We start from the raw sequence: 14,474 nt of genomic DNA, 5'->3' as shown, positions 1-14,474 counted from the left end.
GGTACTCCCATAAATGTTGAAAGCAATATTATCAATACCATAACTCCAGAGGAGTACATAAGGGATATTTATCAGCCTGTTTCAGACTCTGAAAACGAAGAGGTATGTGATTCAGTAAGTAAACCGACTCCAAAACTTTTCCAGTAGGAATTTTTCTCTGTTTTGGAATTTTTAGAAAAATAGAAAAAATTAAAGTAGTCCGGAAAGCGCACGAGGAGGCGACAAGCCTGCCAGGCATGGGCCACCCCCTGGCCGCGCCTGGGGGGCTTGTGACCACCTTGTGTGCCTCCCAAACTCCGTTTTCTTGCGGAGTACTCCTTCTGGTCGGGAAAAAATCATTATATATTCTCCCGAAAGGTGTGACCCTCGTATCACGCAAATTTTCTGTGTTTTCGTTTTGAGTCTGTTTCTGCCACAAATTTAGGGCAAGGATGTCGTCTCAAGAATCTGTCGGGGAGAATGATCTCCCTCAAGTCTATGAAGAGGTAAATGCTGATCTGAAAAGAATGGAGGTCATGGAGGTCAATGTAATGCCCCAAGTGTAGAACTTTCCCTTCTTGTAACCTTCCATGTGGGGCCACCTTGTCAGAGATCTTGATGATATCATTTTGTGCCATGAATTCATGTGTGTTCCCTAGTGCTTACTTCCCTTGCATGCATGAATTACATACTTATGGTTGCATGCCATGATCATGTTGCATTTGAGTTTAATAGGAGTAGTGTTGTGGTGTTGTGAGTGCATGTGATCTTGCTAGGATTAAGTGGTGGTTTTGCACTACCTTGTGATGCATGTGATAATGGTGTGTGTGATGCAAGAGGGTGTGCTAGTATTTTTAAGCTCTTGCTTTTAAACTCCTTTTCCCTCCTATTTTTTTCCCATGTCAAACTCCTTCTTCCCAAATATGATTCTAAAATGTCCCATGGTTAGATAAAAATGTGTTTATGAGGGGGTGCAATTTTTCTGGTTTGCTCTTTGATTTTAGTGGTGCAAATAAATTCAAAACAGTGGCTTAATGACTGTTTTGCATTTATTTCAAACATCTCCAAATATTGCATTCCTATTTTTCCCTATTGGGTCAAAATCCCTTAAGTCCAGCAGGTTTTTCCTTTTGATTTTTGCCACAATAGATTATTTTGTGGGTTATTTTCTTGAGTGTGTTTAAATACTAAATAGGAATCCCCTCCCCAATATTTTTTTTCCTTCCTCCTGGGCAGCTTGGGCCTCTTTCCTCCCTCCTGGCCCAGCTGCTCCCTCCAGAGAGAGCCCACGCGCGGCCTCTCCTCTCCATTCTTTCTTCACGGCGTCCTCCACCTCCCCTGTCTGTCTGCTTTCCGTCAGCACGTGTGAGAGAGAGAGAGCTGACGGCGCCGTGAGCAGCACGTCGAGGGCCCCCTATAAGATGCGTTGGCGTCCGTGCCCGAAGCCTAGGGTTCTTCTCCTCCCCTCAGTCACCGCCGCCACCTCTCCCAAACCCATCTCGTTCCCATCTCTCTTCCTTCTTCTCTGTCAGGTAAGAAAGCAGAGGGTGCAGAGGGAGAGAGTCGCGGGCGTCTTCCACGGGCGTCGTCGGGCGGCCCGGCCGCCATGTCCGGGGGCTCGGGGCGGCTCCCCGCGTCCCATTCCCGGCGTTAGGAGCCCCGGGGAGCGACCCTCCCGTCGAGCTCGTCCTCGTCAACGGGGCGAACCGGGCGAACTACGTCCTCTTCTTCGGTCTTCGGCGGAACGACTTCGTCGGCCCGTCTTCTTCCTCTCCGGCGCTCCTCCTCCCCGTTCGGCGCCCCCTCTTCTCCCCAAGGTGAGGTTCTCCGCCCTTGCCTCCTCCTCCGTGGTTCGGTCATGGTCTGCACTAGGAGCGCCGGTCCTTCTCTGCTGCTGTTCGTCGCATAGTTAGCGGGCAAGGGTGGCGTAGTGATGTGGTGGGCCTTGCTGCTGGTAGGGAGAGGTAGCAGGAGCAGCGCCTCCACCCAGCGCGAGGGTCCGCTTCGTCAGGAGGACGAGCGCCTCCTTCTCTGACGGGAGTTGCTGCCATGGGAACCAAAGCCGAAGCTTTCTTGGGATCCTGCTAGTGCAGTTCATAGGTAGTCTCGTGGTAGTAGGAGGAGGGCTTCCTCCCCCCTCTCGGCAGCAGCCCCGTGGTAAGAGGACCCCCCTCATTGCCGGCAGCGCAGCTTAGCAATGCCGGCAAGCGCGTAGCTGGCAGTTCTCTGTCGCTGTTTATTCTCGCTGTAGACAGGAGTCGGTTTCTGTAGTTTTACCTTCGTGTGTATCCCCCCTCTGTCAGTAATGACATCGTAGCCTGATGGTAGTATCTCTCTGTCCTATGCATGCGCCTGATGAGAGGTCCAGGGTTCGAGTCCCCCCCTCGGCGCCCTTTTGATATTTTGTTTCGATTTATGTTGTTGGTAGATTACCTTGCCCTTTTTCCCTTCTCATGTTAACATCAGTAACAGCAGCGCAGTGGTAGATGGTGTTTGTGTTATCGTCAGGTGCAGGGTTCGAATCCCATGCGTTGCACCCCCCTTTTTTTATCTTGCCTGTTTTCCTTTCTGATTTGCAGTAGGGCAGCACAACAGAGTTTAACCTCTGTTTGGGTCCTTCTCTGTCGAGCCCCAGGGGCATAGCAGAGTGGATGGGTGCAGTAGAGAGCATCAGGAGGTTTAGGGTTCAAATCCTGACCCCTCTTGCTATTGTGTTCTGTCCCTGTTGTTTTTTTTTCTTCTGCTACATTTTTTTAAACCCCCTTCTTACTATTGCTGATCTTGTGCCTACCAAAGGTGGCCATGGAATTATGTTTTTTTTCCTTGCTGTTATAGATGTGCTAGGTGATGTAGTGTGTGTGGTTGTGCTTGTGAGAGATGTGCATGTGAGTGTGTTTCCCTTGTGCTTGGAGTGGGCTCTTGCACCATGTGGGGCTAGTAGATTGTGATGTGTGTGCATTAGCTTGTGGTAGCTCTAGTATAGATATGTGTGTGAGAGCCCCACCCATGGCAAGGCATGAAGAGCATTGATGTGCTCATGAGTAGTAGTGTGTGGTGGTGTCGGATTCATTTAGGGAGTGTAGCTATTGTATGCTCTAACTAGTTCTAGTAGGACTAGATTTGTGTCATGCTAGATATGTGGGTGGTGTGGACCTCCCCACCTTTACAAGTGGTGCACCTCCTCATGTTTAATATGAGAGAGGGTATATTGTGTGTGTGGGGTTGGCTCATGTGTGTTGGTGTTGTTGATGTGTATGACACAAACATGGGGTTCAAACCCCCATGTCACTTTGTCATTGTGCACATGAAACCCTCCTATGTATTGTCATCTTAGAAGAATACCTTATGGATTTGCATTTTTATTTTGTTGAAAGTTTGGGCTTTGTTTCCATGATATAGATGGAGCCCAAAGGCATGGATCTTGGTGTGTTAGTTGTAGGGGTTTGTGCTCAATACCATAGTGGTGTCAAACACCTCTTGGGAACTTGTGTGTGCAAACTATGCCTAGACAAAGTGGGCATGTGGTTGGAAAATTCCAGATTTTTGAACTCTGAAAATTTCACTAAGTCTGGAATGCTGAAAGCATTTTCTTCCCCTGTAGATAAGGTTGTGCTGGTCATTATGTTGAGAACTGGACTTAGTTCAGTGCTAGTGTTTTGAACCTGGTATGTTTGTGAAGCTTCCTGTCAATTTTAAAGTCATTTGGAGTCCAGTAGCTTGTGTTTTGGTTGCTGTCAAAAGGCTTCAGAACAGAAACAGAAACTCAGGTGCAGGAATTTTCACAAAGTCCCTGAGAACTGATGGTTTTGGGAAAGTTTGTGGCCTTGTATCTTCTAGAGTTTAATTCCTTTTGCTGTGATTCTTGCTGGAGTAGTAGTGTTCTTGGTTGGCAACAGCCACATATATTATTTGTCACATTTGAAGACCTGTAGCTATGTTGCATGTTGCTCACAAACAGCTAAGATGCAGAAACTGGCAGATTGCGTAGTTTTGCCATTTTGTTCAAAGTTTGTGTTCAATTGTTGTTGGGGTGTTCTACCTTGCTCCATTTCATTCATGTTGGGTTAATATATGTCTTGGCAACCTGGGAACACCAGATTGGTGCCAATTGTGTGAGTGGTGATGAATCTTTCACGTAGGGCTTCATATCGTGTTTCGTTGATTCCCGTTGATCCGTAGCTCCGTTTGCAAAGTTCCTTACATGGTTTTGCACCGTTTTCACGAGATGCATCTGTTCATATCATTCCCATGCATGTCCAAATAGTTTAGTGCAAAGTTCTGTCAGGAACTTGTTGTAGTTTATCTTGCCTGTGCTAGTGTTAGAAATGGTGGTGCGTGCTCAACTTCCATCTCATGCATCATGTGATTGTTGCATTTTGTGGTGCTGCTGTTCATTGGCTGTTATTCTTGTGTTGGGAAGCACCGGGAGCGGAGACCGAATACGTGGAGTCAGGAGAGTACGTGCAGGACGATCCAGAACCATTCCAAGCTGAGGATATCACAGGCAAGATGACATGACCTTGATCCCATATCTAGACTTGTTATGTTAGTTTCGATTCCACGTCATATTGCTCGCTGCCTACCACTGAAAATACATTGCCTCTTCATATGCCATGAGCCCAAACACCTTACTCTTTCCTAGCAAAGTTGCATGGCTAGGTAGGCTTGCTCAGCTACTAATGTTAGCATTGTTAGTTGCAGGTGTTTATAACTCATGAGTTGCCATGAGCTTGATATCATTATATTAATTTCTGTTATTTAATTAATCTATCTATATATTTGGTAAATGACGGGAGGCCTAGCCTTTTGCCGGGTGTCTTGTTTCGTTATTGCCGCCTTAGTTACCGGTTACCGGTGTTTGATTCCATAATGATCGCTCCTAACACATTCGGGGTTGTTATGGGGACCCCCTTGATAAATCGCGTAGAGCTAAGGCTTGTCCGACAGGACCCAACTTTGGTACTATCTGCTAATCACATAATAATTTGCATAGGGAATAGCTACCCCGAGGAATTTAATCAATAACCCGGGCCAGTGCTCCCCATGAGTGTTGGTCCCACCTGAGCGATGTCCGGGGCCCCACTGGTCACCCAGAGGTTTAGCCATTCCGACGTCTAGCTCATCTGTCGTGTCCTGAGACTGAGATACGCGGCTCTTATCAGGGTCGTCGACACGACGGGAGGTCCTGCTAGCCTTGTCTTGCCTTAGCAGTATATCTTGCGTATAGGAATCCCGGTGAGGCTTTGGTTTTCCCCAGAGTTGAGGTTTTCCTCTAAGGAATCCGACGAGATCACGAGATTCGTGATAGAGGATGCCTTTGCGGCCTGTGTTCGTTTGTGATGGACTAGTTGGAGCACCCCTGCAGGGTTTAATCTTTCGGAAAGCCGTGCCCACGGTTATGTGGCAACTTGGAATATTTTGTTAACATCCGGTATTAGAAAACTTAAACATAAACTAATAAAATATGCCAACTGTGTGAGTAACCGTGACTGTCCCTTCGAAGATCTCTCTTCGACCGGGAACACGGTGGGGTTATCATTGTCGTAGGTAGGTGTTCAGGATCACTTTCTGATCAAGTATTCCCGGTCGTTAGTATAGAACACTGTCGCTTCTCCTTTGCGTAAGCTAGCCACTTACTCAATCTTAGGATGCAGCAGCCTGAAACACTTCACCCCTTCCTTACCCAATAACATGACTAGTTCTAGCACCAAGGTCTTAGATTGCTGAGTCCCCGTGACTCACGGATTCCTCCGAAACTCCCAGCAGGTACAGGTACCCCAGAGGCAGATGATCCCGACGGCACCCAGCTGGCGTGGTAGTACGACGAGGAGACAGAACGCCTTTACGTGAACTATCCAGAGGTCTGAGCCGTGGTCGTGATCGTGGGCCTGCAGCGGGTAGCATAGCATTTTCCTTGTTTTGTAGTCCGTACCGGAACTACATTGATTGTATCTGCGTTGTACTCTGTATTATTAATAAGAAGACAGTTGAATCCCAGATTGTCTACTTTATTTATTATTATGTGCTATGTTTACTTGCTTGCAAAACACTTAGATGCACTTCTTTCCTATTCGGGGGCCTCGACCCCCAGATCGGAAAGGACCGCATCTTGGTCGTTACAGTCAAGGAAAGGTTGCTTGAAGAAACTAAGGGCAAAACTAAGAAGGAGAATCCGGTGTTGGACGAAGGGCAATCTGTGTTCAATAAGGAAGGAGCTGAGGAAGAAGATTTTCTTCAACCCTATCTGCACCTTTTACCTCCATCCTTGATCGAACTCTTGAGGTTATGTGAAATAACTCATGTTCGCAATACTTATCTCACTCGTGAAGTTGTTTTGCTGGAGAAACATATCACAGAACTCCAAGGTATAAATCAAAGATTGATGGCCCTCTTGGAATCAAAAGACAGGAAAACTCCACCACCATCACCTCCGAAGGAAGGCAACTAAGAACGGGTATGGGCAATCCCCTTAGCTTGTGCCAAGCTTGGGGGAGTTGCCCCGGTATCGTATCATGATCACATCTTTTGCCTTTACCTTTTCTTAGTTCGATCCTTTTTGGTTTTATCTTTCTCTAGTAGAATAAAGTTCTTACTATTCTAGGTTTGAGTTTTGCTTTGTGTCACCCTCGATGTATTCGAGTTCGTGAGTCTTATAATAAAGAGTGTTTTAGTTAAGGGCCTTGCTTCATGCCATGATCAAAAGAAAAGAATGATAAAAGAACAAAAGCATGAAAGATCATGTAATGATATTATGGGAAGTGATGGCTCCACATATAAAAAGAATGTTGATTGAGACTTGTTGTGGGTGGACAAACGTAGACCTTGGTCATTGCTGCAATTAATAGGAAGTAATAAAGAAAGAGAGGTTCACCTATAAATATATCATCTCTGACACCGTCTATGATTGTGAACACTCACTGAACTATTACATGCTTAAAAGTAGATGTTGGACAGGGAAGACAACATAATGAATTATGTATGCTTGGTTCCGAACAATGTTATATGACTACAGATCCCTTAGCATGTGACGCTTGCTTCCACCTCATATCAGCCAAAACTTCCGCACTAAGTAGAGATACTACTTGTGCATCCATAAATCTTCAACCCAGTTTTGCCATGAGAGTCCACCGTACCTACCTATGGATTGAAGAAGATCCCTCAAGTAAGTTGTCATCGGTGCAAGAAATAAAAATTGCTCCCTAAATATGTATGATCTATTAGTGTGTGGAAAATAAGCTTTGTATGAACCTGTGATGAGGAAGACATAAAAGCGACAGACTGCATAATAAAGTTCTTTATCGCAGGAGGCAATATAAAGTGACGTTCCTTCACACTAAGAGGACACACATACAAACCTCAAAAGCGCATGACAACCTTTGCTTCCCTCTGCGAAGGGCCTATCTTGTACCTTTACTTCTTGCCCTTGAAAGAGTCATGGTGATCTACACCAATCCCTTATTTCGCCTTTATCTTGGCTAACGTCATATGCTAGGGAAAGATCTATATTCATATGTCAACTTGGAAGTAAGTATTCAGGAATTATTATTGTTGACATTACCCTTGAGGTAAATAGTTGGGAGGCGAAACTATAAGCCCCTATCTTTCTCTGTGTCCGACTGAAACTTTGATCTCATGAGTACCACGTGAGTTGTAGCAATTGTAGGAGACGAAAGGATGATTGAGTATGTGGATTTGCTTTACAAGCTCTTATTTGACTCTTTACGATGTTATGATAAATTGCAATTGCTTCAATGACTAAGGGCTATTGATTGTTAATTCTCAATAAGGTTCTTGACCCATACTTTACTTTGTGAAGGAATTATCACTTTAGCATAAGAGATTATATGATGATATTGTTGTTCTGATTATGATCATGATGCCTGCATGTCCGTATCTTGTTTTTTCGACACCTCTATCTCTAAACATGTGGGCATATTTATTGATCTCGGCCTCCGCTTGAGGACAAGCGAAGTCTAAGCTTGGGGGAGTTGATACGTCCATTTTGCATCATGCTTTTATGTTGATATTTATCGCTTTATGGGCTGTTATTACACTTCACGGTACAATACTTATGCCTTTTCTCTCTTATTTTACAAGGTTTACATAAAGACGGAGAATGTCGGCAGCTGGAATTCTGGCCTGAAAAAGGAGCAAGTTTGAGATACCTATTTTGCGCAACTCCAAAAGCCATGAAAATTAACGAGGAATTATTTTGGAATTTATAAAAATACTGGGCAGAAGATGTACCAAAGGGGAGCCACCAGGAGGCCACAAGCCTGCTAGGTGTGGCTACCCCCCTGGTCGCGCCTAGGGGCCTTGTGGGCTCCCTGTTGGCCCTCTGGCTCCCCTCTTTTTCTATAAGGAGGGTTTCGTTCTAGAAAAAATAAGGAGGAGGCTTTCGGGAGGAATCGCCGCCGCCACGAGGCGGAACTTGAGCAGAACCAATCTAGAGCTTCGACAGGGCTGTCCTGCCGGGGAAACTTCCCTCCCGGAGGGGGAAATTGTCGCCATCGTCATCACCAACACTCCTCTCATCGGAGGGGACTCATCACCATCAACATCTTCATCAGCACCACGTCATCTCCAAACCCTAGTTCATCTCTTGCAACCAATCTCCGTCTCGCGACTCCAATTGGTACCTGTAAGGTTGCTAGTAGTGTTAATTACTCCTTGTAGTTGATGCTAGTTGGATTACTCGGTGGAAGATTATATTTTCAGATATTTGATGCTATTCAATACCTCTTTGGTCATGAATATAATTATGCTTGTGAGTAGTCACTTTTGTTCCTGAGGACATGGGAAAAGTCATGCTATAAGTAGTCATGTGAATTTGGTATTCGTTCGATATTTTGATGCGTTGTATGTTGTTTTTCCTCTAGTGGTGTTATGTGAACGTCGACTACATAACACTTCACCATTATTTGGGCCTAGAGGAAGGCATTGGGAAGTAATAAGTAGATGATGGGTTGCTAGAGTGACAGAAGCTTAAACCCTAGTTTATGCGTTGCTTCGTAAGGGGCTGATTTGGATCCACTAGTTTAATGATATGGTTAGACTTTGTCTTAATTCTTCTTTCGTAGTTGCGGAAGCTTGCGAGAGGGGTTAATCATAAGTGGGAGGTTTGTCCAAGTAAGGGCAGCACCCAAGCACTGGTCCACCCACATATCAAACTATCAAAGTAGAGAACGTGAATCATATGAACATGATGAAAACTAGCTTGACAGAAATTCCCATGTGTCCTCGGGAGCGCTTTACCTCCTATAAGAGTTTGTCCAGGCTTGTCCCTTGCTACAAAAGGGATTGGGCCACTTTGCTGCACCTTTGTTACTATTGTTAGTTGCTACTTGCTACGAATCATCTTATCACACAACTATCTGTTACCGATAATTTCAGTGCTTGCAGAAAATACCTTGCTGAAAACCACTTGTCAGATCCTTCTGCTCCTCGTTGGGTTTGACACTCTTACTTATCGAAAGGACTACGATAGATACCCTACACTTGTGGGTCATCAGCCTCTCCCACGCGCGTGGCATGCGCGGTCATGGATGGATAGGTGGAAGACGAGGCCTTGATAGGCGCAGTAGTGGTTGGGCCCGCCCGTGCATGCATTGGTGCATCAGGGCAGTTCTCTATTCGCCCGTGAGCTCGAGCGATTAGGCGCGAGGGGTGGTGGCTTCTGGAGCAAGGGAGGCTACCCCCCGCACCCTGTCTTGTAAATTGGGAGGGTTTGCAAGGGGTTTTGCTCACCCAAATCCTTCTGAATCCACCAACTCCTCGATCTTGGCCTTCAAAATCTTCTCCTATTTGTAGGTGGCGCACGCCCCTAAACACGGTTAGGGATGAGGTCGGCCACAGTCGGCCGCCAGGGCGGTAAGGGAATCCCGTTCGGATCATGCCACAGCTTCTGGGGGTGCCGCGGCGGAGGACGGCACGAACGCCCGTGGTGGAGGAAGGGCGAGGGGCCAAGGTCGCCGCGGAGGTCGAGGCTGGGGGAGGCGGAGCGATTCTCCAACGCATCCACCTTCCCCTGGTGATGGGGTTATAGTCCCAGGGTAGGGTCATACTCGGGGACTTAGCTGCGACCCAAAGTCGCCTAAGTAAACAACTTGCTCCGAGTGTGCACCAAAAGTCACACTCGGAGACTTAGCTGCGACCCGGAGTCGCCTAAGTAAACAACTCGCTCCGAGTGTGCACCAAAAGTCACACTCGGGGACTTAGCTGCGACCCAGAGTCGCCTAAGTAAACAACTTGCTCCGAGTGTGGACCAAAAGTCACACTCGGGGACTTAGCTGCGACCCAGAGTCGCCTAAGTAAACAACTCGCTCCGAGTGTGCACCAAAAGTCACACTCGGGGACTTAGGTGCGACCCAGAGTCGCCTAAGTAAACAACTTGCTCCGAGTGTGCACCAAAAGTCACACTCGGGGACTTAGCTGCGACCCAGAGTCGCCTAAGTAAACAACTTGCTCTGAGTGTGCACCAAAAGTCACACTCGGAGACTTAGCTGCGACCCAGAGTCGCCTAAGCAAACAACTTGCTCCGAGTGTGCACCAAAAGTCACACTCGGGGACTTAGCTGCGAACCTGAGTTGCCTAAGTAAAGAGCTTCCTCCGAGTGGGCACACAAGTTACACTCGGAGGCTTAGTTGAGTCGCCTAAACAAAAACCACGAGCCAAAATCGTGTCAAAAAAAACTCAGCGAAAGAAGAGCAAAAGATCCGGTTCGAATTCAAATTGAGTTCAACGATCAGTCGGCTCGGTGTGAATCAAGTTTATCCACACTGAGCCACGAATGTACCGGCCAACAGTAGTGGCCAAAGTTTAATACAAACTCCACTCGGCATACCGAGGTAAATGCGCGTTCAGCATAAAGTCAATCAAGCATCGCTGGGGCTGGCAGGCTCCACGAAGGTGTCGAGGTCGATTCCATCTGCAATCCGAGTGGCCGTGTCGAGGAAGGTCTCCATGAAGTCTTCAAATCGAAGCTTCTTGGTGTTGGCGACCTGGAACATCTTGCGCTTGTCTTCACGGGCTTCCTTACAATGCACTCGGACCAGAGACAGCGCCACGTCCGCGCCACACCGAGCGGCAGATTTCTTCCATGCATGGACTCTGCTTGGAACATCCTCCAGTCGAGTCATCAACCCCTCTATCTTATTCCGGGAGTCATCATCAGGCCACAGCTCTTTGTCAATTCGACCGACAACTTCTCTCAGGCGACCAACGAAAGGACCCACCTTGTTAAGGCGGGTATTCAGTTGGAACATGTCCCGGTTAGCTTCATCACCGAGTGGAACATTCTGTTGCCCAAGCGCCAGTTCAATTTCGGCGGTCTCGGCTTCAACGTCTTGACAGAAATCTGCAAAGAAAAGACAGGGAGAAAATAAGCGCGGAGTGAACTCCAAAGTCAAAGACCACTCGGCAAGCAACTTACCACCAAGCAATGCGACCATCTTCTTCGCCCAGTGGCCGACGTAATTCTCCTGCGCTTTGCATCGAGCGTTCATTGACTTCAGCTGGCCCACCCAGTCAGATCTCTCCTTCTTCATATTTTCTAACTCGGCTAACAGTGCCTTGTTAGTCTTCTGAGATTCCTCCAAAGATTTTTCTTGTTTAACGAGAGCCTTCTTCATGCCATCCATATCATTCGCAGTTACCTCCAAGTCGGCAGCAAGTTGAGTATTCTCAGCCATCAGAGCAGTATAGGCTGATCCCACTTCACAAGTCCTCTGTCAAAGAGACACAAAGGGAGGATCGGCCAGATTCAACAAGGAAAAAGTCTCGACAGATATGACAAAACAATCAAAACTCAAGATTCTTCACACCCCTGCCGATGCAAGCAATCGACAGCGGTCTCGGGGACTACACCCAGTGGGTTCACTGAGAGTGACCCCACCGGTATGAAGCTCGAACAGGTCGGTCCCATTGAGCTCCATAGCAAACCAACAACACTATGAGACTACTATTACTCGACCCAAGTAACACTACTCTCGGGGACTACACCCAGTGGGTGCACTCGGCGTGCCCCCACTGGTACCATTCGGGCAGATCAATTCTGATCTTTAGAGATTATGGAAAATACATATAAAGACAACTGCCGGTGTGAACACTCAGTATATGTCTCGGGGACTACACCCACTGGGTTCACTCGGAGTGAACCCACTGGAAAATTAACCTACTGTATCCGAGTATCTCGCAAAAACCCCCAGTGGGTGCCAAGAGGAATGTAAACACTTACTAGCGCACTTACTCGGATATCATCCCGCAGCTCCAAGCTCTTCTTGTACAAGGACGCAATGGAGTCATATGCTCTCTTGGCTTCGCCCACCATCAGATCCACTTGTACCATTGCGTCCTTGGCGGCTCCTACTTGATCTTTGGGGAGGCGTCGGTAGTGAACAGTCGACGGACCTGGCGTGGCAGAAGGCGCCCCAGGCATCCCGAGCTCCCTGGGCATTCCGAGCTCTGCTCCAGTCGGTTCCGCCGTGAAGGCCACCGTCTTAGTCAGCGGCACGCTCATGCAGGGCTGGCAGCAGGTTGGATAACCCCAGGGACAGGCGCCAAAGCTGGTTCCGACCCCCTTTGGTCGTCGTCGTCCAGATGGATCACCTCGGAAGGAAGCCCGACTGAACAAAATAAAAATACAGAAAAAGATCAAGATCAAAAACAGCACTCGCGAAACGGTAATAGAGCTCTCGGAGTCGTGACAACGTACCTTGCTGGGACGTGGCGGTGTTATCAGTGTCCATGGGATCGTCACCCTGACGCGACAGAGAGGTGGCGGAGGTAGCAGCTGTGTTGAGTGAAATCCATTCAACGGGTAAACATGAATTCCCAAAAAGAAGAGTCCAATCGGATACTGAAGGAAGATGGAAGAGCAAAGATACTTACGCTGAGGTGACCGGAACAGAGATCCTCATCCGGGGCAAAGCTTTCCGAGGTTTAGATCCGCTGGGTTTAGCCACCTTGGACGGCTGATCCACGGGCTCGGCAGAAGAACCCCTGGTTCTCTTCACACTCCGAGCACTCGGAGCCACGGGAGGAGCCGGCGGAACAGCGGGGTCATGACGGTGCTTGGTTCGGCATTCTGGTGGTGAGGGTGACGAGCTCTGCTCCTCACTCTCCTCCTCCTCCTCTTCTGTTTCCTCCTCCGTCTCCCGACTGTCAGAGACGTACTCGGCACTACCCGCGCTACCCTCCATGTTGCCTTCTTCTTCCTCGACCGGATTCCCATTTGAGACTGCAGAATGCCAGTTCGTCCACTCTTGCACAAAACACAGTCGGCAACGTCAGTCGGAGAGACAAGAAAAGCAATAAAACTGAGAAGGTTAAAAGCACTCGACAGCATGTACTCACCTCATTCGGAGGAGGATTTTGGGCACAGAAGGCCTTCACCCGCCGAGCTCCCACGGGGTTATCACATGTGCCCGTGATGATGCGAACCCACGCACCCATGGTCTCCTCGCTCACATCTTCCGGATGGGACCGAGTGGTATCCGAAGGCCCCGTGTAATGCCACATTGCGTGGTCTCGGGCCTGGAGCGGCTGGATGCGTCGACCAAGAAAAGTCTCCAATAGGTCCATGCTCGTGACTCCCTTCCGGACGATGGCTATCAGCGCGTCGATCAAAGGCTGGCTCTGGGTTTTTTCTCCCTTACAGAGCGCTAGCTTCCTGGCAGGGCCCAGACGTTCTAAACTGAAGGGTGGTAACCACTCGGAGCATTCGGGCAGGCAATGTCCTGGCAATAGAACCAGGACGATTGCCAGTTCCTAACCGACTAGGATAGCTGAAGGGAGGGATAACTACTTTTCGTTTTCTTCTGAAATCCTAAACCCCCGCAGAGCTGGAGGATGTGTGTCTTATCATCAGACTGGCTAAGTTTCTTAATCGTTTGAGATCTAGCAGAGAAAACATATTTGAAGAGCCCCCAGTGGGGAGGACAACCTATGAAACACTCGCAGAGGGTGATGAATGCGGAAAGATGAGATATTGCATTCGGCGGGAAGTGATGGAGCTGCGCCCCGAAGTAGTTCATAATACCTCGGAAGAAAGGATGGGGAGGCAAGGAGAAACCTCTAGCCACGTGGCTGAGCAGCAGGACGCGCTCCCCCTCCCTTGGCGCCGGCTCCATCTCGCCTTCCGGCAGCCTCCAAGACTTATTGACGACCATGTCGTGCTCGACCAGCTCCAGCACATCGGTCTCCCTCACCGTGGAGGGGAGGAAGTCCCCCTAGATCCAGCCCGCCGGCAACGCCCGCTGCCGCCGCTGAGTGGAGGCCGCCCCCTTCTTCTTCTTCTTCTTCGCCACAAGCTTGCTGGTCTGCACCTTCGTCATGGCGAGGGCGACGGGTCCGCAGAGGAGGAGGGGAAGGAAGTGGCTAGAGGTGTGCAGGGAGTTGCGGGGAGGCGAGATCGATGGGAGGAAGACGAGCAGCGCAACAGGAAGGTCCGTCGGGAAGGCTTTAAAAGGCCTCCGACTGAGTCACCTACAGGTGGG

Source organism: Hordeum vulgare, chromosome 2H (genome assembly GCF_904849725.1).
Source record: "Hordeum vulgare subsp. vulgare chromosome 2H, MorexV3_pseudomolecules_assembly, whole genome shotgun sequence".
In the NCBI taxonomy this organism is placed as follows: domain Eukaryota; kingdom Viridiplantae; phylum Streptophyta; class Magnoliopsida; order Poales; family Poaceae; genus Hordeum; species Hordeum vulgare.
The sequence above is the reverse complement of the archived record's forward strand: the minus strand, read 5'-3'. Positions refer to the sequence as shown.